The 26548-nt window shown below is 36.0% G+C and overlaps 1 protein-coding gene across 5 annotated transcripts in view; it reads right to left on the bottom strand.

Moving 5' to 3' along the window:
• The window catches only part of COL24A1 (collagen type XXIV alpha 1 chain), a 403184-nt gene that overhangs the window by 251995 nt on the left and 124641 nt on the right, over positions 1-26548 (bottom strand). The window lies entirely within an intron of this gene.

Raw genomic sequence — 26548 nt, 5'->3', positions numbered from 1 at the left:
AGCCAACTCATTATTTTGAAAACTGGTAAAGAAAGGTGAAGAATCAAGCATTTACTCTACTTTTCCCATGTATACTGTGCCACTACTAACCAAACAGTAGACAAGGGGATCTATTCAGCCAACAAATAAAAAAGAAATGATACAGCAAAAATATCTGTATTTTGCAATCTTCTAATGATTTAATACATCTGGGCATTTGAGTCATCAACTGGTACTAACATCATTAAAACAAAGAGGTAACTAGACATTATGTACTTTCTGATGAAAGAACACAGTATCACCTGTAGTCCCACCAAAAATAAATAAGCAAAACTGAATATGGTCAGGCCTCTCTATGTGACTACCCAGGTCACATGACTGGGGATCTTCAACAGCTAAATTGTAAGGGGGAAAAGGGAAATGAAAAGAGAGCTTGTAAGCTGAAAGACATAGCCATAAAATAAGCTTAAACTATAGTTTTAAAAGATGCATACTTGAGTGATAAACCATAAAAGAAAAAAGAACTGCTAACTTTTGGGAGGAGAGAAAGGCTTGTGGTTGTGTTTGATGTAACTATAAATGGGATTGTTTTCTTAATTTTCTCTTTCTCATAGCTCATTATTAGTGTACAGAAACATCACCAATTTTTGTATATCAATTTTGTATACTTTCTTAATAGAAATAGTCTAATCAATTTTTATCAAAAAGCAGAAACTGAATTGGCTTTAAAAATAATAAGTGAAAACATGTCCTCTATTTTCAGACTTCTCACATCTGTTTACTGTACTGAGAAGAGTGACTCAGCATTCTCTCCAGTAAAACCAATGTTTTATTACTCTCTAACCACTAAAGGCTGGAGACAAATTCGCATGCATTTTTTACAGCAAAACCTGGTAACTAAAGTACTAGCAGATTCAATTAGTATCCTGGGAAATCATAAGGGTAAAATATGGTCATTCTTATTTTGGCAGTAGTTAGAAGTTTAGAAGCTAGAGTGTCCTAATATAGTTAAGTACATCATGATCTATGGCATATAGTGAGCACTTCAGTATTTATTTGATAAGAGTTATGAAGTCTCTGTTTTCTACTGAAATATATAGTCTTCCCAGTTAAAAATGGTAAATGGATAAACAATACACGAATAAATAAATCCAAAGGGTAAGTTAATTATGGTATATCAGAAAATGAAACAACCTGGATGTGGCAACCTGGATGTAACTCCAATGTGTTATACTAAGTAAAAGAAGCCAGACCAAAAGAAAGTATACACTATATGAGTTCATTTATACAAAAACTTTAGAAAAATGCAAATTTATCTATAGTGACAAAAAGCGGATCACTGGTAGCCTAGAAAGGGTAGGGGCAGGAAGGTCAGAGAGAGGGATTACAAAATGTAAATAAGGAAATTGTTGAGTTTGACAGATATGTTGGCTATCTTGATCTTGGTGATGATTTTGTGTTATACATACACACAAAAAATGTGATTAAATCATGCAATTTAAATATATGCAGCTTACTTATGTCAAATATACCTCAATAAAGCTGTAACAACAACATAAAAGGTAATTGTGTTTTGGCAGGAAACAGTCTGTAATGATTTGAAGAACTCTAGAGAGAAAATATAATTTATTCATTGAACTTGTCCCCAGATCAAATCAGTGAAGTTCAGATTTTGGATTGTTTTGAAAGTAATAGCATATTCAATTATAATAACTGGTTGAAAATAAAGTATATGTTTTGAGAAGTTTATACTTTCCTGATATTTTATAAAGTAGCTTTAAAATACTCTTGATATAGACAATAGCATCACTTAGGGCACTTAACTCTCATAAAATTTTCAAATTTTCATTGATTTTTATACCCATTGTGCTTTAAATATACAATAACACAATACAGTTGACTTAAATTTATCTTCTTAGTAGTTTATAAGTCTGAACAAAGTAGAAATGAACACATTCTTAGAAAAACAGTCATATTAAAACAAGATGCAATTAATAAATCATTAAAGATAGGGCAACACATAAGTTATGGATTCCTAAAGGGCAAAGTTACTCAAAGCCTAGTCTGCTGTCAGCGTACTGTATATTCAATAAAAAGTCAATAGCTTAAATTAATGACTAAATTAACAATGAATTGTTTGAATACTTATATTTTTAATTTTGCAATTTCAAAGTTATTTTTTGTTTAAAAACAAACAAAAAACTACCCTCCCCAAAACCCAACTATCATAGCCTCTATGGATAGGATTGCAATTTTGCATATGCAAGCAAGAAAGAATGCAGCCAGAGGGAGAGAGGTTCTGTAGGGGAGCATTTCATTTGAGACATGGATCCAAAAAACAATCATAAGGTTTTATTCTTTAACATTTGTGGATGTACATGTCATGTCAGTAATATGGTGAGTCCAAGTAAAAAAGTAATAAAAAAAAAGGATTAAAATGGCCTTTGCTGAGTGAGAATAATCCATGCAAAAGTTAATGCCAAAAAAAATATTTGACAGGGCAGAAGTAATAAATTCACTTTCCCAGTAAACTATAGAAACTAAACTTTAGCACAGGGCAGCATGTAACTGCAGATTGAGGAACTGTTCTGTCTTCTGGGAAAACCACAAACAGAAAATATGCACTTCTGGAAAAATAAAGGCAAAATAAGAAATTCATCTAGGTATATGGCTTTCTTTCACTCTCTTTTGCTGTTTTAGAGTTAAAATACTGTCAAAAACAGTCTTTTTTCATTATGATATCATTGAAAATCTTTGCAAATGATTACTGCTATTCGTATATTTTCGCTTTAGCCATTCTATATTTTTGAGTAGTAAATATAGCACAGCTGAATTCCATATATATGTAGCATTCTAAAAACTCAGCAGAGAAAATCCAGAAACAAAGACAATGAAAATTCCTTATAACACAAGGAATTCCTTATATACTCTCTGAATGACTTTTTAAATAAGACTTTAAATATTAGCAGTATGTTTGAAGTCACTCTTAAAAGAACCTACAAAGTCAATTGCAAAGTCCATTTTTATTTTACTGAAATCCACACAAAACCATACCAAACTTACAATTTTAAGATAAACAATTCCGACCATTGTTTGATCCTTAGGTTTGGATAACCTATGGTGACAAAAAGCAGGTCAGGGAAGGGAGGATCATGAGAAACAGAAAGGAAGTCACGAAGGTGAACAAAGAAATTTTGGGTTTTGATGGATGTGTTCACTATTTTGATTGCGGTGATGGTTTCATGAGTTATACATATGTCAGAAATTATCAAATTGTACAATTTAAATAAATATAGTTTGCTATATGTCAATTACACCTCAATAAAACTGTAAAGCAAAAAGTTAATTGATACTGGGTATTTTTAGATAATCACTGCCCTTTGGTAGACAACACTCTGCAATTATTTGAAGACCTTTAGAAAACTTGTCCCCAGATAAAAATCAGGTAAGCTCAGATTTCAAATTGTTTTGGAGGTAATAACATGACTATGACTATGAATAACATGACTTACCTTTGGATAAGTATCATTTTAGGTACTCCATTTCTATATATTTGATTCATGTAGAATTATTATGAGTGTCTTTATTAATTAAAGAATATCAATTTATTCATTCAACATGTTACTATGTATCAGCCATTGTTCTTGGCATTGAACATATACTAGAGAACAAAAATATTCCTTGGTATCATAGAATGTATATTCTGGAGACTCTTTATCTCAGATTCTCCCTTTTTCAGTGTGTGTAAGTTTGTGGCAAGGGGTGGGAAGTTAGGTGATTTAAAAGCTGATTTATATTGTTATAAGGAACTGGTATATATTAATTTCCTACTTTTGTTCCAAATGCACAGCTATAGTCCTGGGCCACTCTATTTTGTTTCCTGTTCTTTCATGTCTCCAAGTGGAATGAATATTGTGGCTACTTTGTTTCTTTCTAAAATTAATCTGATTATTTGACACTCACACCTATATTTAGGCCTCAGGTTAAAGAATGCACTTTACTCCAAAAACCTGGCCTTGGAGCTATAAGCAATACTTGATCAATATATTAGTTTATCTTCCTTTGGAGAATGGAGAGTATATTTTCAACTGTGTGGGTGACTGTACTATGTTACTAGAGGCATTTTGAAAACTGTATAAGTGGGTGCAATGGTACATGTAGATACCGGGCATCAAAGATGTAACATGTAGAGGGCATCTTCTTTTTTATCTGTTCACCGTCTCTTTAAGAAAATACTCTTCCCCAATTTGCAGTCCATGTGCTTCTGGTCCCCATCCCAGTTTCCAGGGGTAAGTAAATAGCCCAAATCTTGCCAATTACAGTATTCCATCCCCATGAGTACTGTGATTGATTTAAAGATGATCATGTACTCCAAGTGAGATTGGCTGGAATCTACCTTAGAATATTTGCTGGAGCTATAAAGAAAGAAGAATGCTTTCTTTTTGCTAAGATTGCTACCTGTGAGGGAAATATAAGCCTAGAGTTGCCAAGGGCCATATTTTCCACAATGTGTTCCTGTGAATGAAGCTAACAGACATAAGTAAAGCTAATAAATGGAGAGTGTCTTGATTATATTCATCAAATTCCTGTGTTTGGCCAAATATCTAGGCATAGATACTGCTGGATTTCCTGATTACATTAGCCAATCCTGAATTTTGCTTAAAACTGTTTGAGGTAGGGGAGCACCTGGGTGGCTCAGTTAGTTAAATGTCTGATTTCAACTCAGGTCATCATCACATCGTTCATGAGTTAGAGACCCAAATTAGGCTCTGCACTGACAGCGTGGAGCTTGCTTGGGATTCTCTCTCTTGCCCTCTCTCTGCCCTTCCCCACTCACTCTCTTTTTCCCTCAAATAATAAATAAACTTAAAAAAAACTGTTTGAATTATGTTTTGTCATTTTTAATGGGAGTAGAATTGACTAAAAAACTGAATTATTTGTAGTTTTAAAATACACATAGCTTCCTTTTATACCTCTGCTGTAATACCCTTGCCCTCTGTTTCTATTTGATAAGTCAGAACTATTTCAAGTCTTTGCTCAAGCAACCATACTTCTTGGAAGTCTCCTTTAACTCACTGCCCCAGGTTCCTTCATCATATAATTGGTTGCCAACTCAAACATAACATGATCTGTGAAGCTTTTCATGGTTTCCCTTAGCCAGAATCAGTAGCTTGTTCCTTTATATTCCTACAGCTCTGTTAATATGGCTATTTAATAGTAATCACACTATACTGTAATTAAGGGGTTGTTTCTTTATTCCAATAAAATGTGAGCTCATGGAGGAAAATAAATGTATCTTACTCATCTCTATATCTCTAATATTTAATTTAACATGTTGCTAGCGACAATTCTCCATGGTCTCTTGTATTTTTGCACATTATACAAATGAGATGTTAATTATTCATTGTTCCAATCTATATTTTCAGGGATTTTTGTATAGCAAAGATGGCTATAGAATCTCCCTCTGTAGCAAAAGGCAGGAATATCAACTTCCATATAATAATAATCTTTCTGGAATACATTTATTTTTTTAAATAACTGACCATTATAAAATATTCAGTTTCTCTAAGTTCAAAGTTCCTCTTATGTAATATAACCACTGCTTATGCAAATGTCATCTAGCCCTCTTTGCATCACCCTGCGAGAAGGCTCAGAAAATCAGAGCAAAAATACTGATACTCTGGACATTGCTATTGCTAAGAATAATAAACAGTCCTTTGTCTCTGTCCCATGAGTTTCGTGTCTTCTAATAGAATCTGTGAAACTCTCAGGCTAATTTGTTGGCTTGGATATAGGATAAAATTTCAGATTCTTCACAGTCTCTGACAGTTCTGATGATGAGAATGGGATACAAATGGAGACACAGCTTTCTGGAAGAGGAAGTGTGAGGGCCTTACCAGGTGATTAATGGGATTTGAGGAAAGTCCCTGAGAATAGGCAGTGAGCATGTTAACCAAATTTTATAGTGAACCAGGTAATAAATGGGTCTCCACTTTATTGCCTGCTAAAAGGAGCAACTTGGGGAGATGGGTGTAGGCCAAGTACTGGGAACCAGAAGTATTTTCAGACAGTTGCCTTAGTTGTTGCTAATTCTCCTTGGAGTGGAAAGACTTCCTCATCAACCTAGTAAACAGCCTCAGGCCCACCTCAATGTAACTACAGTAGTAAGTACTATTAGTGACAGCAACTAACAGTACTAAGATTCAACCTGGGTAGGCAGAAGATTCTGTCCCCTTTCAGACAGCAGTTATGGAAACTCCCACCTGAATTTGAAAGGACAGAAATTTGTGACCATTACTGGAAGCAACCAGGAAAATCAATAAAACTTTGGCTGGCTCACTTGAGAGATGAGGGGACGGGTTCCATATACAATACAAGAATTGTGATAATAAACTTGACTATCTAGCTACTAGAAGTCTCTGCCTTGATACCACTTTGAATCGAAGGACTTATGCAATTTGGCACCAACCCAGTTTTACAACCTTATCTATTACTCTATACCAACACATGGAATCTGCATCAGCTAGCCAGTTTCATTCATTATTCTGTAAATCCACAATGCATATTACCTAGGATCTGTTTATGTGATTTACCCTGCCTGGAATGCCCTCCTCTTTTCCTGCCATTTACTCATCAACAATCTAATTCAAGATCCATCTTTTCCATGAACCTGTCCCTGATCCTTCCATCTCATGTTAATCTCTCTCTACTAACACTGTACTATAATGCTACTTATTTAATTCTTACATGATGCCTTTACTGTTATCTAAAAGTATTTGTATATATCTTATTTATCCCAAGTAGACTGTAAATTGACACAAATTATGAACAATATATTATTTTTGTGTGCATCCTATAGTGTTTACTATGCATAGCTTTGTACACAGTAGGAATATGAGAAATGATTTGTTATTGACTAATTCAACTGATTTCATCACATATTTCTTTCAGCACAAGTTTTTGAGTAACAACTAAAAACATAAAATTACTCAACTAAACCCAAGTGGTAAAAGATAACAAAGAAGTAACTAGTTTAATTAAAGCGAATTCATTTGGACTAAGATCGACCCAACTGGCCATAGGCTGGCTTATTCAAGTTAAGTCCACTGAGGTGCTAAAATGTACATTTAGAAGCATGACTTTACTTGATATGAGCAGACTCTCCAAATAAACTTCAGCATTTGACTCTAGGGAAGACCGCCCTAGTGGAAAAAGAGGACCCACTGGTTGGCCACTTCTAATATCTCTGTGATTAGTGGTCTCAGCTCATTTTTCTAGTAAAACAATTGGCTCCACTTACCAAGAACATCGTCCAAAATTCAACTATTTGGCAATCTCAGTAGTCCATGGAGGTTAACAGCTGAATCAACAAACATTCTCACTACCAAGCTACCACATTTGAAGGTGGTTTGCTGCCAGAACTGGGAGGAAACATGGGATTAGTGCTCAAAACTGATGCTGCTATGCCGAAAGAGTGAAGATTCCTGTGTAGCACTTTCCATATGTTTTGTTAAAAGCAAACAACTAGCATAGAAAAAAATTTAACCTTATGTTTTAAAGTACATGAAATTTTATCTTGGGCCATCACTAATATTTACAATTCAGTGAATAGGTAAATGCAGATATATTTACTTCTCTGTCACTTTAACAATTTGCCTAGAATAAGCACAACATTAATGAGAAAAAAGCTTTGAAGAGGTTTGAAGTGACATTTATTGAGATGATCTTTAATGATGAACAGTCTCTTCAATGTCAATGGCAAATAACTTGGCATTTACAACAAAAACTTAAGAGCACTTTGCTTTCACTGACTTTTATGAAGATCTGAGCTTCTGAACTAGCAAGAAATATTGTACTAGCAAGAAATATTGGCCAGGGGCGCCTGGGTGGCGCAGTCGGTTAAGCGTCCGACTTCAGCCAGGTCACGATCTCGCGGTCCATGAGTTCGAGCCCCGCGTCAGGCTCTGGGCTGATGGCTCGGAGCCTGGAGCCTGTTTCCGATTCTGTCTCTCCCTTTCTCTCTGCCCCTCCCCGGTTCATGCTTTGTCTCTCTCTGTCCCAAAAATAAATAAAAAAACGTTTTTAAAAAAAAAAAAAAAAAAAAAAAAAGAAATATTGGCCAGTCTTGTCCTGTCGTATTGGCAGTACAGATGACAACTTGTATGGTATGATTAATTTGAGGAGTATCAAAGTTTCTAATCACCCACAGATTTTTTTCTGCTCACTAAATGACACCTCAAATTCTACAATTCAAGACTCATTACATTGGTTCCAGGTTTCTGTTTAGTGTTAAAATGTAAATATCCTTGAAAGGAGATTATGTTGAAGTTAGCTGTTCTGCTAACCATTTACTGCTTGAAATGATATTTATCAGGTCTTTCTTCCATAAACAAGCTTTGATGGGAAAGGTAAATTATGGAAAGGAAAAGAGACACTGGTTATTTGAGATGGACAAGAACTCATGCTCAAGGGAAAGAACATAGGAGAAACCAGAGGTCATAGGAATTAAGTTTTTGGCTATTTTATAATTTTCTCTGGGGACTAAACTGATTCTAGATTGTTTTATTATTATTCTGATTATTTTAAGAAAATAATTGATTTTTAATTTTTCATTTTATCAAACCAAATTAATCTTGATGTCCAGGAAAAAAGACAGATAGAGACAGTGGAAGTTTTGACACAGTTTGAATTGAATATTGATTTCTTGCATATAAATTCCTTTAAATCAAGACCAAATAAAATTGACCTCAGCATTTTTTTAGTGAACATATTGAGAGATGATCTGTTGGAAAGGAAGAATTATAATTGGACTGTCTAAAGAAAAGCCTAAAAGGAAGAGATATTCCTATAGTTAGGTAGACTTTTGGGTTCTAAGGATCAGACAGTCATTCACATCTACATGACTGCCAATCATATTGTATGGAGAGAATGTCAGAGATTACTGCCACCATTAAAAATATAAAATATGTATATGTGGTGGTCTCTGTCAGAGTATTGTTTAATTCACGAGACTGGTGCCTACAAAAATCAGTTGGATTGTGGAGAATGACTATAGACTACCACAATCCCACTTGCAGCTGCTGTATCAGACATAATATTATTACTAACACAGATGACTAATGCCTTCTGTATTTGGTATGTAATCACTGATTTGATAAATGCATTCTTTCCCTTCATAATCAAAAGAAAGTTAAAAAAAAGAGTCTGCATTCAAGTGGGGCCCTTCCAATCTAGAAGTTCTCAGCAGTCCATCTTCACAGAGACAGATAAGTATTTTATAAGAGTTTACTTTCCTTCCTTTAGAGCCTCAACTAGCCCAGTATCTAGAAAATTATGGATTGCCTAATCCACAGGCATGGAACCCCACAGAGAATAGTATCTGAACAAGATACCCTCTCTGTATCAAAGGATACAGTGATTTGATACACTGATAGTGTATCAGTGATTCATTGACCTTCACCTAATCTGTACCATCTAGAGGTAGCTAGTCTTACAAAACATTGGAACTGCCTTCTAAAGTTATAATTGAAGGGCTAACTTAAAGGAAACAATATAAAAGGAGTACCACCCTTTGGGATATAGAGTATTTTTTAAGTCAGAGACCTGTATATGGTGCTTTTGTCCACAATAGGAAGGATACGTGACTTTGGAAACCAAGGAATAGAAGTGGATGTCATCCTATTTACCATCACTCCCAGTGACATCTAGATTTTGTACTTTCTTTCCCCACAACCTTGGACTTTTCAGGGTTAGATGTCTTGTTACCCAAAGGGGCTCTCTCTTGACAGGAGACAGAGCAAACATCCCACTAAGCTAAACATATGGCTGCCCACAGGGCACTTTGGACTTTTTATGATGAGGTATGGGCAAACAAAAAGAGGAGTCACCATATTGGCATGGTTAATTGACTCTGAAAAACGAAGAGGCAAGACTGCTTTTACACAAAAAGGGCAGAAAAGAATACACATGGAACTCAGGTGATACACTGGACATCTCTTAGAAGTGTTATCAAGAGTTCATATTCTTCAGTAATGAATATTAAGGTTATACCACCAGGTAAGCCACCAAGACCTACTGAGGTGATAGCTGAGGGTGAAAGGAATTTAAAATGGAGAGTGAAGGAGGGAACAATGAGTACCAGCTGTGACCCCAAGAGAAATTAGACCATCAGCAGCCATATGACATTTGACTTACATAGATGAATTAGACCAAAAATAATGAAGACATAGTAAAACCTAAAGAATATAATAAAGAAGAGTAAGTCACTATATACTCAAATTCACATTTGATAATAAAAACATACCTCCTTGGCAAGTATATATTGAACATTCACAAAAAATGATCACAACAAGAAAAAGACTGATAAGCTCCACAAAATAGAACAGCAGCCTCTGATAACAATGCAACAAAAATAAGAATTATTAACAAAATCAAAACCATTGGCACTCCCACCTGGAAATTCTAAATCTCCTTTTTAAATAACTCTTGGGTGAAAAGGGAAATAACTGAAATTACAAAATATCTAAAAGATAATAGTGATAAAAGTACTCCATACCAGAATCTTTGAGATACATTTGAAGCAGTAATCAGAGAGAAATTCATAGTCGTTAACAGTTTCAGGAATGAAAATAAAATAATGAAAATAAATAAAATTAAATCCCCAACTAAAAAAAAAACAACATAAACCATAAGTATCTCAAAATTATATATAATAAAGATAAAAGAGGAAACTAATTATGTAAAGAAAAGAAAAACAGAAGACAATAGAAACAATTTCAAAAATGTTTTTGAGAAAAAAATAACTGGACAAACTCAATCAAACCTAGCCAAGAAATAAAAGGAGAAGCACATATATAAATATTTAAAAAAAATTTTAATGGTACATTGGAAATAACCATTAAAACAAAAAAATTAAAAATCATAAAGAGACTATTTTGTGGATTTATATGGAAGTAAATTTGAAAACCTAGATGAAACATAATTTCCTAAGGACAATTTAACAAAGCTAACCCCATTAGAGAGCTTAAAAAGGCTACTTTCTGCAGAAGCAATAGGAAAATTCAGAAACTACCCCTTAAAAAGCATCGATTCCAGATGGTTTCACAGAGGAATTCCACCAAAGCCTCATAGATAAGATAGTCCCAATATTCCATATATTACTCCAGAGTACTAAAACTGAAGATTTCCTAATTATTTTGATGAAATAAGTATAACATTAATACCTAAACTTGATAGAGAAGTACAAAAAGGATTGAATATTATAGATAAAGATCACTTATAAATATTGATGCAAAAGTACAAATAACTATCAGTAGAATTAGCATTCTATTAAGAAAATATACCATGATCAAATAGAATTATTTTTAAAAATGCAACAGAAACTAGTGATTATATAGAAATAGTCAATTCATAGAAATTATATAGAAATAGTCATTATATAGAAAATAGTTAATAGAAAATCCATTACTATAATATACCATATAAATAGATCTCAAAAGTAAAAGTATATAATTATCTTCATAGAGTTTGAAAATATAACAAATATTTGACAAAGTATAACAATCATCTCTAAAAAATATCACTCAAAAATAGGAATTGGTGAATATTTCTTAACATGATAAAATACATGCATATTTTAATTTTAACTCAGAATTTACTTCATGAGGAATCACTATAGTATTTCCATTAAGATCAGGAACAAGGCAAGGAGGAATACTACTTCCAATTCTTCAACATTTTACCAGAGGTATTACAATGCCATTACACATAAAAAAATGAATTGAAGAGAACTGAGAAAGAAGAACTAAAAGGATCTCTATTTGCAAATTACATGAGAGCATGCCTAGAAAACTTTAGAAAATCAATGATAAAACTAACTCAAAGATAAGAAACCATTAAGGTAGCAGGATATGAAATTAGCATTCAGAAATCAGTAATTTCCATACCCATACAAAACCTGTTAGAAACTAGAATAGTAGAGAAAATCCCATTTACAATAGCAACAAAAAAGATGAAATACCAGGGAAAAAATTTAATAAAATAAACCTATATGTACAAACCTCTATGAGGAAAACTTTAAAACATTTCCTAAAAAACACAAAAGCAGACTTGAACAAATAAAAGATATTCATTATTCTTGGACTGGATGACCCAATATCATAAAAATGTCACTGCTCCCTAAATTAATCTATAAATATGTCTAATAAAATAATAATTATTATTAAATGCAAATCAATAGAAATAATATTTTTTAGTGAAGCTAGACATGTTGATGCTGAAGTATACATGCAAAATACAAGTATGTAAGTATAGGCAGGAAAACACTGATAAAGAAAAGTGAAGAGAACTTATATAGCCTTTTCAGGCATTAAAACATACTATAAACTACTATTAAGTAATAGTACCATAAGGAGTAAGTTTTAAAGTACCAAGACTTCATTTGTTCTGATTACGTATAGCTTTGTAATATAGCTTATAATCAGAAAATGTGATGTCTCCAGCTTTGTTCGTCTTTGTTTCTTCTTTCAGGATTGCTTTGGTTATAGACTAGTAAACAGAATAGCCCAGACATAAACCCATGCATATACGGTCAACTAATTTTTGACAAGGGTGGCAAGAATGTGGAATAGGTGAAAGACAGTCTTTTCAATAAATTGTGTTGGGAAAATTGAATATCCACAAATAACAGAATGAAACTGGAACCTACCTTACACCACTCACAAAAAATTAAATGGATCAAAAAAAAAAATGGATCAAAGACTTAAATATGAAACCAGAAACCATAAAACTGCTAGAAGAAAACAGGCATAAACCTCCTTGACATTGGTCTTGGCAATGATTCCTTGGATAAGACACCAAAAGCACAGGCAACAAAAGCTAAAATAAACAAGTGGGAAACAATAAAAAAAAAAAAACCTGAAAAGGCAACTCATGTAATTCAATAACTAAAAAACAATCCAATTAAAAATGAGCAGAGGATCTGCATAGACATTTTTCCAAATAAGACATACAATGGCCAATATGTACTTGAAAGGGGGCTCAACATTGCTAAACATCAGAGAAATGCAAATCAAAACCATAATGAGATATCACCTCACACCTGTTAAAATTACTATTATCAAAAAGATCAGAAATAACAAGTGTTGGCAAGATGTAGAGAATAGAATCCTTGTGCACTCTTTGTAAGAATGTAAATTGGTGCAGCCACTATGGAAAACAGTATGAAGATTCTCAAAAAAAATAAAAAATAAAACTCCATATGATCAAGCAATTCTATTTCTGGGTATTGATCTAAAGAAACAGAAAACACTAACTTAAAAAGATATATCCACCCCTATGTTCATTGCAGCATTATTCACAATATGTGAGATATGGAAAAAATCTAAAAACATACATTTATGGGTAAATGGATAAAGATGATGTGATGCGAAGGAGGGAAGATGGCAATGGAGTAGTAGGACCCAAGGATCGCCTTGTCCTGAAAATACAACTAGATAACTATTAAATCATCCTAAATACCCCAGAAATTGACCTGCAGAAAGGCAGAACAAACTCCACAACTAAAGATAGAGAAGAGAACACACTGAAGAAGGTAAGAAGTGGAGAGATGCAGTTTGGGAAAGAAATGGATGTGGCTGCTCTGGTGGGGAGGGAGTTGCAGAGAAGGGTGAGAGACAGGCTAGCACACAGGGGAGTACATGTGGAAAATGAATCTCCATAGCAATTGGCTTGGAAAGCCAGAGGGGCCCTATTTTGTGAGTTCTTGAAACCAGCAGGGCTTAAAGCCTGGAGTTTTAAAGGTCATCTGGCATGGCTGAGATAAAGCCTGGAAGGCATTGCTTTATCTTAGAGAGAAGGCAGGCAAACAACCTGCAGACATACAGCATGGAAACAGTGATTTGAAGAGCTCCTGGGGTACACAGTGGAGAGGTTATTTGCTCATTTTGGAGCTTGTCCCATAGAGACAGCATTCACAGACAGACCTCTTGGGAACAAAAGAACTGGCTGACACCATTTCCCTGCCCTGCACCGCACCAAAAGCACAGGGCCACCTGCAGGAACAAACACAGTCCAATATTCACTACCTAACTTGCTTATGCCAAGTCCCACCTCCGCCCATGCTCTGGTGGAATAACTCCCCTCCTCCTCACTCCCCACCCAGCCATGCTTGCCTCAGTCCCAGTGGGCCTGCTCTCCCACAAGACCAGCCCAAATCCCTGCTCACATTGCATCTTCTCATGAAGGGGTTTGCTGAGCATCAGTTCCAATAGAAGTGGCAACAGGTCTCATTTCACAAACAGATCAGAGTACACGTAGTTAAAATATGCCACATTCAGGCTGGGGATCAAACACTGCCCACAACAGGCAAAGAGAACCTCTGTAGATGACTGGCCTAATGGATAAAGCGCCCAGGGCAAGACAGCACAGTACACACAGCACATGCTGGAGACACTCCTGGAAGTATAAGACCCTGGGGAATGAGGGAACACTACACAGCAGGGCACCAAAGGACCTCTTCTTTGTAAGTCCATTACCCTCAAAAACAGGAGATATAGTTGACTTTCCTAACATAGAAATAGGCGCAGAGACTTAGAAAAAAAATGAGAAGACAGAGACATTTATCCCAAATGAAAGAACAGGACAAAGCCACAGCCAGAGATCAAGTGAAGCAGATGTAAGTAATATGTCTGATGGAGAATTTAGAGTAATGATCATAAAGGTATTCACTAGACTTGAGAAAAGAGTCAAAGACAGGAGTGATACCCTTACCATAGAAATAAGGAATAACATAGCAGAGGAAAGGGCTCAGTAAACCAAAGGAGAAACACACATGAAGGAATGAACAGCAAGCTGGAAGAAGCAGAGGAATGACTTAATGACCTAGAAGACAAAATAATGGAAAATAATCAAGCTGAACGAAAGAGAGAAAAAGGAATTATGCAAAATAAGAATAGGCTTAGGGAAATCAGTAACTCCATCAAACAATAACATTCATATTACAGGAATCTCAGAAGATGAAGAGAAAGGAAAGGGGACATAAAATTTATTTGAAGAAAGAATAGTTGAAAACTTTCCTAATCTGGGGAAGGAAACAGATAACCAGATCCAGGAGGCACAGAGAACCCTCATCAAAATTGACAAAAGCAGATCCATACCGGGTTATATTGTAATCAAGTTGGCAAAATATAGTGATAAAGAAAAAAAATTTTAAAGCAGAAAAACAAAAGAAGATAGCAACATACAAGGGAAAATTCATGAGGCTGATGGAAGATTTCTCAACAGAAACTTGGCAAGTCAGAAGGGAGTGGCATAATATATTCAGTGTTGAATGCACAAAATCTGAAGTCAAGAATACTCTATGCAGCAAGGCTATCATTCAGAATAGAAGTAGAGATAAAGAGTTTCCCAAACAAAAGCCAAAAGTGTACATGACTACTAAAGCAGCCCTGTAAGAAATATTAAAGGGGACAATTTGAGTAAACAGGAGAGAACAAAGGTGATAATAGAAAGGTAGAAAACACAACAACAGTAAAAATGAATTAGTCTGTAAAAAGCCAGTCAAGGAAATCACAAAATAAAAGGATGTAAAATAAACAACATATACCTAAAATGTGGAGAGGAAAGGAGTAAAGAATGGGTTCAAACTTAAATGACTATCAACATAGGCTGCTATATGCAAAAGAGGCCATATACAAACCTAATAGCAATCATATGTCAAAAACCACAAATAAATATGCAAAGAATAAAGGGAAAAGAATCCAAATGTATCACTAAGAATATCAGCAAATTGTGAAAAAAAAGACAAGAAAGGATCAGGAAAAATCTTCAGAAACAACCAGAAAACAAATAATAAGATGACTATAAATACATACCTATCAATAATTACTTTCAATGTAAATGTACTAAACATTCCAATCAAAAGGCATAGAGTGACAGAATGGAAAAAAAATCAAACCTCGTTTATATACTGCCTTTAAGAGACTCATTTTAGACCTAAAGACACCAGCAGACTGAAAGTGAGGGGACAGAGAAAATGTTATCATGCAAATGGATGATTTAAAAAAAGACCAGAGTAGCAATACTTATATCAGAGAAAACAGACTTTAAAACAAAGACTATTACAATAGACAAAGAAGGATACTATATTATAGTAAAGGGGACAATCCAACAAGAAGATATAATAATTTTAAATACTTATGCACCCAATATAGGAGGACACAAATATATAAAACAGTTAATAATAAACATAAAGGACTAATCAATAGTAATACAATAATAGTAGGGGACTTTAATACCCTACTTACAACAATGGAAAGATCATCTAAACAGAAAAATCAAAAAGGGAACAATGGCTTTAAATGACACACTGGAACAGATGAATTTAACAGATATGTTTAGAACATTCCATCCTAAAACAGCAGAATACACATTTTTTTCAAGTACACTTTAAGCATTCTCTAGAACAGATAACATATTAGCCCACAAAATAAGTCTCAACAAATTCAAGAAAATGAGAGCCATACCATATACCTTTTTGACCACAATGTTTTGAAACTAGAAGTCAACCACAAGAAAAAATATAGAAAGAACATAAATACATGGAGGTTAAATAATATGCTACTAAACAATGAATGGATCAATCAGTAAACAAAAGAAGAAATTAAAAAGTACATGGAAACAAATAAAAATGAAAACAGAATCATCAAAACCTGTTGGGATGCAGGAAAAACAGCTCTAAAAGGGAAGTTTATACCAATACAGGCCTAACTCAAGAAGCAAGAAAAATCTCAAATAAGCAACCTAACCATACACGTAAAGGAGCCAGAAAAAGAAAAACAAACAAAGCCTAAAATCAGCAGAAGGAAGGAAATAATAAAGATCAGAGTAGAAATAGATGATACAGAAACTAAAAACACAATAGATCAATGAGAACAGAGATGTTTCTTTGAAAACAATCAATAAAATTGTTAAACCTCTAGCCAGACGTATCAAGAAATAAAGAGAAAGGACTCAAATAAATAAAATCTCAAATAAGGGAGGAGAAATAACTACCAGCACAACAGAAATACAAGCAATTATAAGAGAAAATTATGAAAAACTATACACCAACAAACTGGACAAACGTAACAGAAATGGATAAATTCCTAAAAACATATAGCCTACCAAAAGTGAAGCAGGAAGAAACAGTAAATTTGAATAGACTGAATACAACAATTAAATTGAATCAGTAATAATAATAAAAAAAAAAACTCCAAACAAACAAAAGTCCAGGATCAGATGGCTTCACGGGCAAATTCTACCAAATACTTAAAAAAGAGTTAATACCTCTTCTTCTCAAACCATTTCAAAAAATAGAAAATGAAGGAAAACTTTCAAATTCATTGTGTGAGACCAGCATTACTCTGATATGAAAATCAGATGAAGACACTACAAAAAAAGAAAACTACAAGCCAGCATCTCTAAAGAACATAGATGCAAAAATCCTTAAAATATTAGCAAATCAAATCAAACCAAACAATACATTAAAAAAATTATTCACCACAATCAAGTGAGATTTATTCCTGGGCTGCAAGGGTAGTTCAATATTCACAAAGCAATCAACATGATACATCACATCAATAAGGGAAAGGATAAAAACTACATGATCATTTCAATAGATGCAGAAAAAGCATTTGGCAAAGTACAACACCCATTCATGAAAAAAAACCCTCAACAAAGTAGTTTAGAGGGAACATACCTCAACACAATTAAGACAACATATGAAAAACCCACAGTTAATATCATCTTCAATGGGGAAAAACTGAGATCTTTTTCTCTGTGGTCAAAAACAAGGCAGGGATGTTCACTCTGACCAGTGTTATTTAACATAGTATTAGAAGTCCTGGCCACAGCATTCAGACAATAAAAAGAGATGAAAAGTGCCCCAATTGGCAGGGAAGAAGTAATTTGCACTATTTGCAGATGACATGATACTCTATACAGAAAACCTGAAGACTCCACCAAAAAATTGCTAGAAGTGAAAAATGTATTCAATAAAATTGCATAATACAAAATCAATGTACAGAAATCGGTTGCATTTCTACACACCAATAATGAAACAGCAGAAAGAGAAATTAAGGAATAAATCTCATCTACAATTCCACCTAAAACAACAAGGTACCTAGGAAGAAACCTAACCAAAGAGGTGAAAGACGTGTACTCAGAAAACTTAAAACACTGATGAAATTCCAGATGACACAAAGCAATGGAAAGATATTCCATGGTCATGGATCAAAAGAACAAATATTGGTAAAATGTCTATACTATCCAAAGCAATCTACACATTTAATGTAATCCCTATCAAAGTACTAACAGCATTTTCCACAGAGCTAGAATAAACAATCCTAAAATTTATAAGGAACCACAAAAGACCTCAAAGAGCCAAAGCAATCTTGATAAAGAAAGGCAAAGCTGGAGGCACCACAACTCTGGACTTCAAATTTTATTACAGAGCTATACCAATGAAAACAGTATGGTATTAGTATAAAAACAGACACATAGATCAATAGAACATAACAGAAAACCCAGAAATAAACCCACAACTGTATGGTGAATTAATCTTTGACAAAGCAGGAAAGACTATCCAATGAGAAAAAGAGAGTCTCTTCAACAAATGGTGTTGGGAAAACTGGACAGCTACACGCAAAAGAATGAAACTGGACCATTTTCTTATAACATACACAAAAATAAAGTCAAAATGGACTAAAGACCTAAATGTGAGACCTAAAACCATAAAACTCCTAGAAGAAGACACAGGCAGTAACTTATCTGACATGGACTGTAGCAATATTTTTCTAGCTAGGTCTCCTGAGGCAAGGGAAATAAGAGTAATAATAAACTATTGGGACTGCATCAAAATAAAAAGCTCCTGCACAGTGAAGGAAATAATCAACAAAACTAAAGGGCAATCTACAGAATGAGAGAAGATATTTGCAAATGACATATCTAACAAAGGGTTAGTATCCAAAATATACAAAGAAATCATAAAATTCAACACCAAAAAACAAATAATCCAATTAAAAACTGGCAGAAGACATGAACACACATTTCTCCAAAGACACTGAGATGGCCAATAGACACATGAAAAGATGTTCATCATCACTTACCATCAGGGAAATGCAAATGAAAACTACAATGAGTTTAATTGTATCACCTCACATCTGTCAGAATGGCTAAAGTCAGTAAGACAACAAACAACAGTTGCTGGAAAGGATACTGGGGAAAAGGAAACTTCATGCACCATTGGTGGGAATGCAAACCTGTGCAGCCACTATGAAAAACAGTATGGAGCTTCTTCAAAAAGTTAAAAATACAAATATACTTTGATCCAGCAATCACCCTACTGGGTAGTTACCCCAAAAATTACAAAAAAAAAACACTAATTCAAAGAGATACATGCACCCTGATGTTTATAGCAGCATTATCTACAATAGCCAAGATATGGAAGCAGCCCAAGTGTCTACTGATTGATGAATGGATAAAGAAGATGTGGTATATATGTACACAATGAAATACTATTCAGCCATAAAAAATAATGAAATCTTGACATTTGCAAACAACAGAGTTAGAGAATATAATGCCAAGCAAAATAAGTCAGAGAAAGACAAATACCATATGATTTCACTCATATGTGGCATTTAAGAAACAAAACAGACAAGCAAAGTGTAAAACATAGAGAGAGAGAAATCAAGAAGCAGACTCTTAATTGTAGAGAACAAACTGATGGGTACCAGAGGGGAAGGGGTTAGGGGGAAGGGTTAAAAAGGTGAGGGGATTGAGGAGTGCACTTGTGATGATGAGCACTAGGTGATGTACTGAATTGTTGAATCACTATATTGTATATCTGAAACTAATATAATATTTGTATGTTAACTAACTGGAATTAAAATTAAACTTAAAAAACCTAACGTGATGCGTGCACACACACACACACACACACACACACACACACACAGGAATATACTAAACCAGAAAAGAAAGAATGAAATCTTGACATTTGAGACAACACAAATGAACCTGGAGTGCATTATGCTACATGAAATAAGCCAGAAGAAAAAGAAAAATACTGTACTTTATCACTTCTATGTAGAATCTTAAAAAAATAGCTGATTTCATAGGAACAGAGATTAGAATGGTGATTGAGAGTGACTGGGGGGAGGCAAAACAGGGTGTATAGGTTCAGTTATAAGAATACAATAACATGAATAGAGATGTACAGTTAGAAGAAGAATAAGTTCTGACAATCTAATGTACAGCATGGTGACTATAGTTAAAAATATGGTATATTTGAGATTTAGGTTGTGGGAAGGTGGAAGCATAGGAGGATGCTGGGCTCACCTCGTCCTGCTGATCACTTAGATTCCACCCACATTGGCCTAACTAACCTAGAAAACTGCCAGAAGACTAGCAGAACGGACTCTCTGGAGCCAAGCATAGAGAAGAGGCCCACGGAAGAGGGTAGGAAGGGAGGAGAGGCAGTGTGTGCTACAGGGACTGGCAGAAGGGAGCTGAGGGCAGTGGAGGGGCAGCCCGCCAGGCAAGGCAGAGCCCCCGAAGTTTGGCTTGCAAAAGCGGAGGGGCTGGACTGTGTGAGTTCTGACAGCCAGAGGGACTTAACATCTGGAATGTTAGAAGTCAACAGCTCTGTTCTCAGAGAGCAGGGAGGGTGAAAGGACGCTGGGAGGGAGAATTGTTGAGCTCCGGACACAGAGCTCAGCTCTGCAGGGGAACAAAGGCACTGGCAAGCAACATTTCCCTCTCCCATCTCCCAACTGAAATTCCAAAGGAACCAGTTCCCATCACCAAACTTGCTTGTACCACGCAAACACCCAACGCTGTGCTTCTGTGGATCCATCCCTCCGACAGGCCTGCCTCCCTCCAGGTGCGGCAGGGCCCCTCCCACAGGGGACCACCTAAGTCAAAGTGAGCTAAGCCTACCCCTCCCGCCCCTGTGCACCTTGCTGATCCACCCCTGCTAATACATCCTTGGCCAGATCCCATGGAAGCAGCACCACAAGCCTGGCAGTGTGCAAGCAGCCCAGACAGGGGCCACACCACTTCACAGTGAGTCCTGCCCCTGGGAGAGGGGAAGATAAGGTACACACCAGTCTGACTATGGCCCCAGCAGTGGGCTGGGGGCAGACATCGGGTATGACTGCGGCCCCACCCACCAACACAAGTTTCTCTGGACAGCACAGGGGAAGTGCCCTGCAGTTTGGAGCTACCTCAGGGACTACCCAAAATGACAAGACGGAAGAATTCTCCTCAAAAGAACTCCAGCTAACAAATTGATCAAAACCGATTTAAGCAATATAATGCAACAAGAATTTAGAATAATAGTCATAAAATTAATTGCTGGGCTTGAAAAAAGCATAGAGGACAGCAGAGAATCTATTGCTACAGGGATCAAGGGCTAAAAAATAGTCACGAGGAATTAAAAAATACTATAAATGAGGTGCAAAATAAAATGGAGGCGGCCATAGCATGGATTAAAGAGGCAGAGGAGAGAATAGGTGAATTAGAAGATAAAATTATGGAAAAAGAGGAAGCTGAGAAAAAGAGAGATAAAAAAATCCAGGAGTATGAGGGGAGAAGTGGAGAACTAAGTAATGCAATCAAATGGAACAATATCTGTATCATAGGTATTCCAGAGGAGGAGGAGGAGGAGGAGGAGGAGGAGGAGGAGGAGGAGGAGGAGGAGGAAGAAGAAGAAGAAGAAGAAGAAGAAGAAGAAGAAGAAGAAGAAGAAGAAGAAGAAGAGAGAAAGGGGCTGAAGGTACACTTGAACAAATCATAGCTGAGAACTTCCCTATCTGGGGAAGGAAACAGGTATTGAAATCCAAGAGGCACAGAGAGCTCCTTTCAGACGTAACTTGGATCGATCTTCTGTACGACATATCATAGTGAAATTTGCAAAATACAAGGATAAAGAGAGAATTCTGAAAGCAGCTAGGGATAAGCAGGCCCTAACTTACAAAGGTAGACATATAAGGGTAGTAACAGACGTATCTACAGAAACTTGGCAGGCCAGAAAGGAACGACAGGAAATCTTTAATGTGATGAACATAAAAAATATGCAGCCAAGATTCCTTTATCCAGCAAGTCTGTCATTTAGAATAGAAGGAGAGATAAAGGTTTTCCCAAACAAACAAAAACTGAAGGAACTCATCACCACTAAAGCAGCCCTACAAGAGATCCTAAGGGGGATTCTGTGAGTGAAACGTTGCAAGGACCACAAAGTACCAGAGACATCACTACAAGCATGAAACCTACAGACATCACAATGACTCTAAACCCATATCTTTCTATACTAACACTGAATGTAAATGGACTAAATGCTCTAATGAAAAGACACAGGGTATCAAAATAGATAAAAAGCCAAGACCCATCTATTTGCTGCCTACAAGAGACACATTTAGACCTGATGACACCTTCAGATTGAAAGTGAAGGGATGGAGAACTATCTATCATGCTACTGGAAGTCAAAAGAAAGCTGGAGTAGCCATACTTATATCAGACAAACTAGACTTTAAATTAAGGGCTGTAACAAGAGATAAAGAAGGGAATTATATAATTATTACAGGGTCTATCCATCAGGAAGAGCTAACAATTACAAATCTCTATGCACCGAATACGGGAGCCCCCAAATATATAAAACAATTAATCAAAAACATAAGCAACCTTGTTGATAACAATGTGGTAACTGAAGGGGACTTTAATACCTCATTTACAACAATGGATAGATCATCTAGACACAGGATCAATAAAGAAACAGGGCACTGAATGATACATTGAATCAGATGGACTTGACAGATATATTTAGAACTCTGCATCCCAAAGCAACAGAATATACTTTCTTCTCGAGTGCACATGGAACATTCTCCAATACAGATCACATACTGGGTCACAAAACATCCCTTAATAAGTATAAAAGAACTGAGATCATACCATGCACACTTTCAGACCACAATGCTATGAAACTTGAAATCAACCACAGGAAAAATCTGGAAAACCTCCAAAAGCATGGAGGTTAAAGAACACCCTATTAAAGAATCAATGGGTCAACCAGGCAATTACGGAAGAAATTAAAAAATATATGGAAACAAATGAAAATGAAAATACAACAATCCAAATGCTTTGGGATGCAGTGAAGGCAGTCCTGAGAGGAAAATACATTGCAATCCAGGCCTATCTCAAGAAACAAGAAAAATCCCAAATACAAAATCTAATAGCACACCTAAGGGAAATAGAAGCAGAACAGCAAAGACACCCCAAACCCGGCAGAAGAAGAGAAATAATAAAGATCAGAGCAGAAATAAACAATATAGAATCTAAAAAAAACTGTAGAGCAGATCAATGAAACCAAGAGTTGGTTTTTTGAAAAAATAAACAAAATTGATAAACTTCTAGCCACGCTTCTCAAAAAGAAAAGGGAGATGACCCAAATAGATAAAATCAGGAATGAAAATGGAATTATTACAACCAATCCCTCAGAAATACAAGCAATTATCAGGGAATACTATGAAAAATTATATGCCAACAAACTGGACAACCTGGAAGAAATGGACAAATTCCTAAGCACCCACACACTTCCAAAATTCAAACAGAAAAAAACAGAAAACTTGAACAGACCCATAACCAGTGAAGAAATGGAATCAGTTATCAAAAATCTCCCAACAAATAAGAGTCCAGGACCAGATGGCTTCCCTGGGGAATTCTACCACCCGTTTAAGCAGAGATAATACCTATCCTTCTCTAGCTGTTCCAAACAACAGAAAGGGAAGAAAAATTTCCAGACTCATTCTATGAAGCCAGCATTACTTTGATTCCCAAACCAGACAGAGACCCAGCAAAAAAAGAGAACTACAGGCCAATATCTCTGATGCATGTGGATGCAAAAATTCTCAACAAGATACTAGCAAATCGAATTCAACAGCATATAAAAAGAATTATTCACCATGATCAAGTGGGATTCATTCCTGGGCTGCAGGGCTGGTTCAACATTCGCAAATCAATCAATGTGATACATCACATTAATAAAAGAAAAGATAAGAACCATATGATCCCGTCAATCGATGCAGAAAAAGCATTTGACAAAATTCAGCATCCTTTCTTAATAAAAACCCTTGAGGAAGTCAGGAGAGAAGGAACATACTTAAACATTATCAAAGGCATTTATGAAAAGCCCACAGCTAATATCATCTTCAATGAGGAAAAACTGAGAGCTTTCCCCCTGAGATCAGGAACACGACAGGGATGTCACTCTCACCGCTGTTGTTTAACATAGTGTTGGAAGTTCTGTGGGGCACCTGGGTGGCTCAGTTGGTTGAGCATCTGACTTTGGCTCAGGTCATGATCCTGAGGTCTGTGAGTTCAAGCCCTGCATCAGGCTCTGTGCTGACAGCTCAGAGCCTGGAGGCTGCTTCGGATTCTGTGTCTCCCTCTCTCTCTGCCCCTCCCCCACTCATGCTCTGTCTCTCTCTCTGTCAAAAATAAACAAACATCAAAAAAATTAAAAACAAAAAACAGCGTTGGAAGTTCTAGCATCAGCAATCAGACAACAAAAGGAAATTAAAGCCATCAAAATTGGCAAAGATGAAGTCAAGCTTTCACTTTTTGCAGATAACATGATATTATACATGGAAAACCCAATAGACTCCACCAAAAGTCTGCTAGAACTGATACATGAAGTTAGCAAAGTCACAGGATACAAAATTAACGTACAGAAATCAGTTGCATTCTTATACACTAATAGTGAAGCAAGAGAAAGACAAATAAAGAAACTGATCCCATTCACAATTGCACCAAGAAGCATAAAATACCTAGGAATAAACCTAACCAAAGATGTAAAAGATCTGTATGCTGAAAACTATAGAAAGCTGATGAAGGAAATTGAAGAAGATACAAAGGAATGGAAAAACATTCCATGCTCATGGATTGGAAGAATAAATATTGCTAAAATGTCAATACTACCCAAAGCAATCTACACATTCAATGCAATCCCAATCAAAATCACACCAGCATTCTTCTCGAAGCTAGAACAAGCAATCCTAAAATTTATATGGAACACAAACGACCCCGAATAGCCAAAGTAATTTTGAAGAAGACCAAAGCGGGAGGCATCACAATCCCAGACTTTAGCCTCTACTACAAAGCTGTCATCATCAAGACAGCATGGTATTGGCACAAAAACAGACACATAGACCAATGGAATAGAATAGAGACTCCAGAATTAGACCCACAAAAGTATGGTCAACTAATCTTTGACAAAGCAGGAAAGAATATCCAATGGAAAATAGTCTCTTTAACAAATGGTGCTGGGAGAACTGAACAGCAACATGCAGAAGAATGAAACTAGACCACTTTCTCACACCACTCACAAAAATAAACTCAAAATGGATGAAGGACCTGAATGTGAGGCAGGAAACCATCAAAACCCTAGAGGAGAAAGCAGGAAAAGACCTCTCTGACCTCAGCCGCAGCAATTTCTTACTCGACACATCTCTAAAGGCAAGGTAATTAAAAGCAAAAATGAACTATTGTGACCTCATGAAGATAAAAAGCTTCTGCACTGCAAAGGAAACAATCAACGAAACTAAAAGGCAACTGACAGAATGGGAAAAGATATTTGCAAATGACATATCAGACAAAGGGCTAGTATCCAAAATCTACACAGAACTCACCAAACTCCACACCCGAAAAACAAATAATCCAGTGAAGAAATGGGCAGAAGACATGAATAGACACTTTTCTAAAGAAGACATCCAGATGGCCAACAGGCACATGAGAGGATGCTCAATATCACTCCTCATCAGGGAAATATAAATCAAAACCACACTGAGATATCACCTCATGCCAGTCAGAGTGGCTAAAATAAACAAATCAGGAGACTATAGATGCTGGAGAAGATGTGGAGAAACGGGAACCCTCTTGCACTGTTGGTAGGAATGCAAACTGGTGCAGCCGCTCTGGAAAACAGTGTGGAGGTTCCTCGAAAAATTAAAAATAGATTTACCCTATGACCCAGAAATAACACTGCTAGGAATTTACCCAAAGGATACAGGAGTGCTGATGCTTAGGGAACTTGTACCCCAATGTTTATAGCAGCACTTTTAACAATAGCCAAATTATGGAAAGAGCCTAAATTTCCATCAACTGATGAATGGATACAGAAGTTGTGGTTTATATACACAATGGAATACTGCTTGGCAATGAGAAAGAATGAAATATGGCCTTTTGTAGCAATGTGGATGGAACTGGAGAGTGTTATGCTAAGTGAAATAAGTCATACAGAGAAAGACAGATACCATATGTTTTCACTCTTATGTGGATCCTGAGAAACTTAACAGAAGACCATGGGGGAGGGGAGAGGAAAAAAAAAGTTACAGAGAGGGAAGGAGGCAAACCATAAGAGACTCTTAAAAAATGAGAACAAACTGAGGGTTGATGGGGGATGGGAGGGAGGGGAAATGGGTGATGGGCATTGAGGAGGGCACCTGTTAGGATGAGCACTGGGTGTTGTATGGAAACC

The sequence above is a fragment of the Neofelis nebulosa genome, chromosome 2 (assembly GCF_028018385.1).
Source record: "Neofelis nebulosa isolate mNeoNeb1 chromosome 2, mNeoNeb1.pri, whole genome shotgun sequence".
In the NCBI taxonomy this organism is placed as follows: Eukaryota; Metazoa; Chordata; class Mammalia; order Carnivora; family Felidae; genus Neofelis; species Neofelis nebulosa.
The sequence above is the reverse complement of the archived record's forward strand: the minus strand, read 5'-3'. Positions and strand labels throughout refer to the sequence as shown.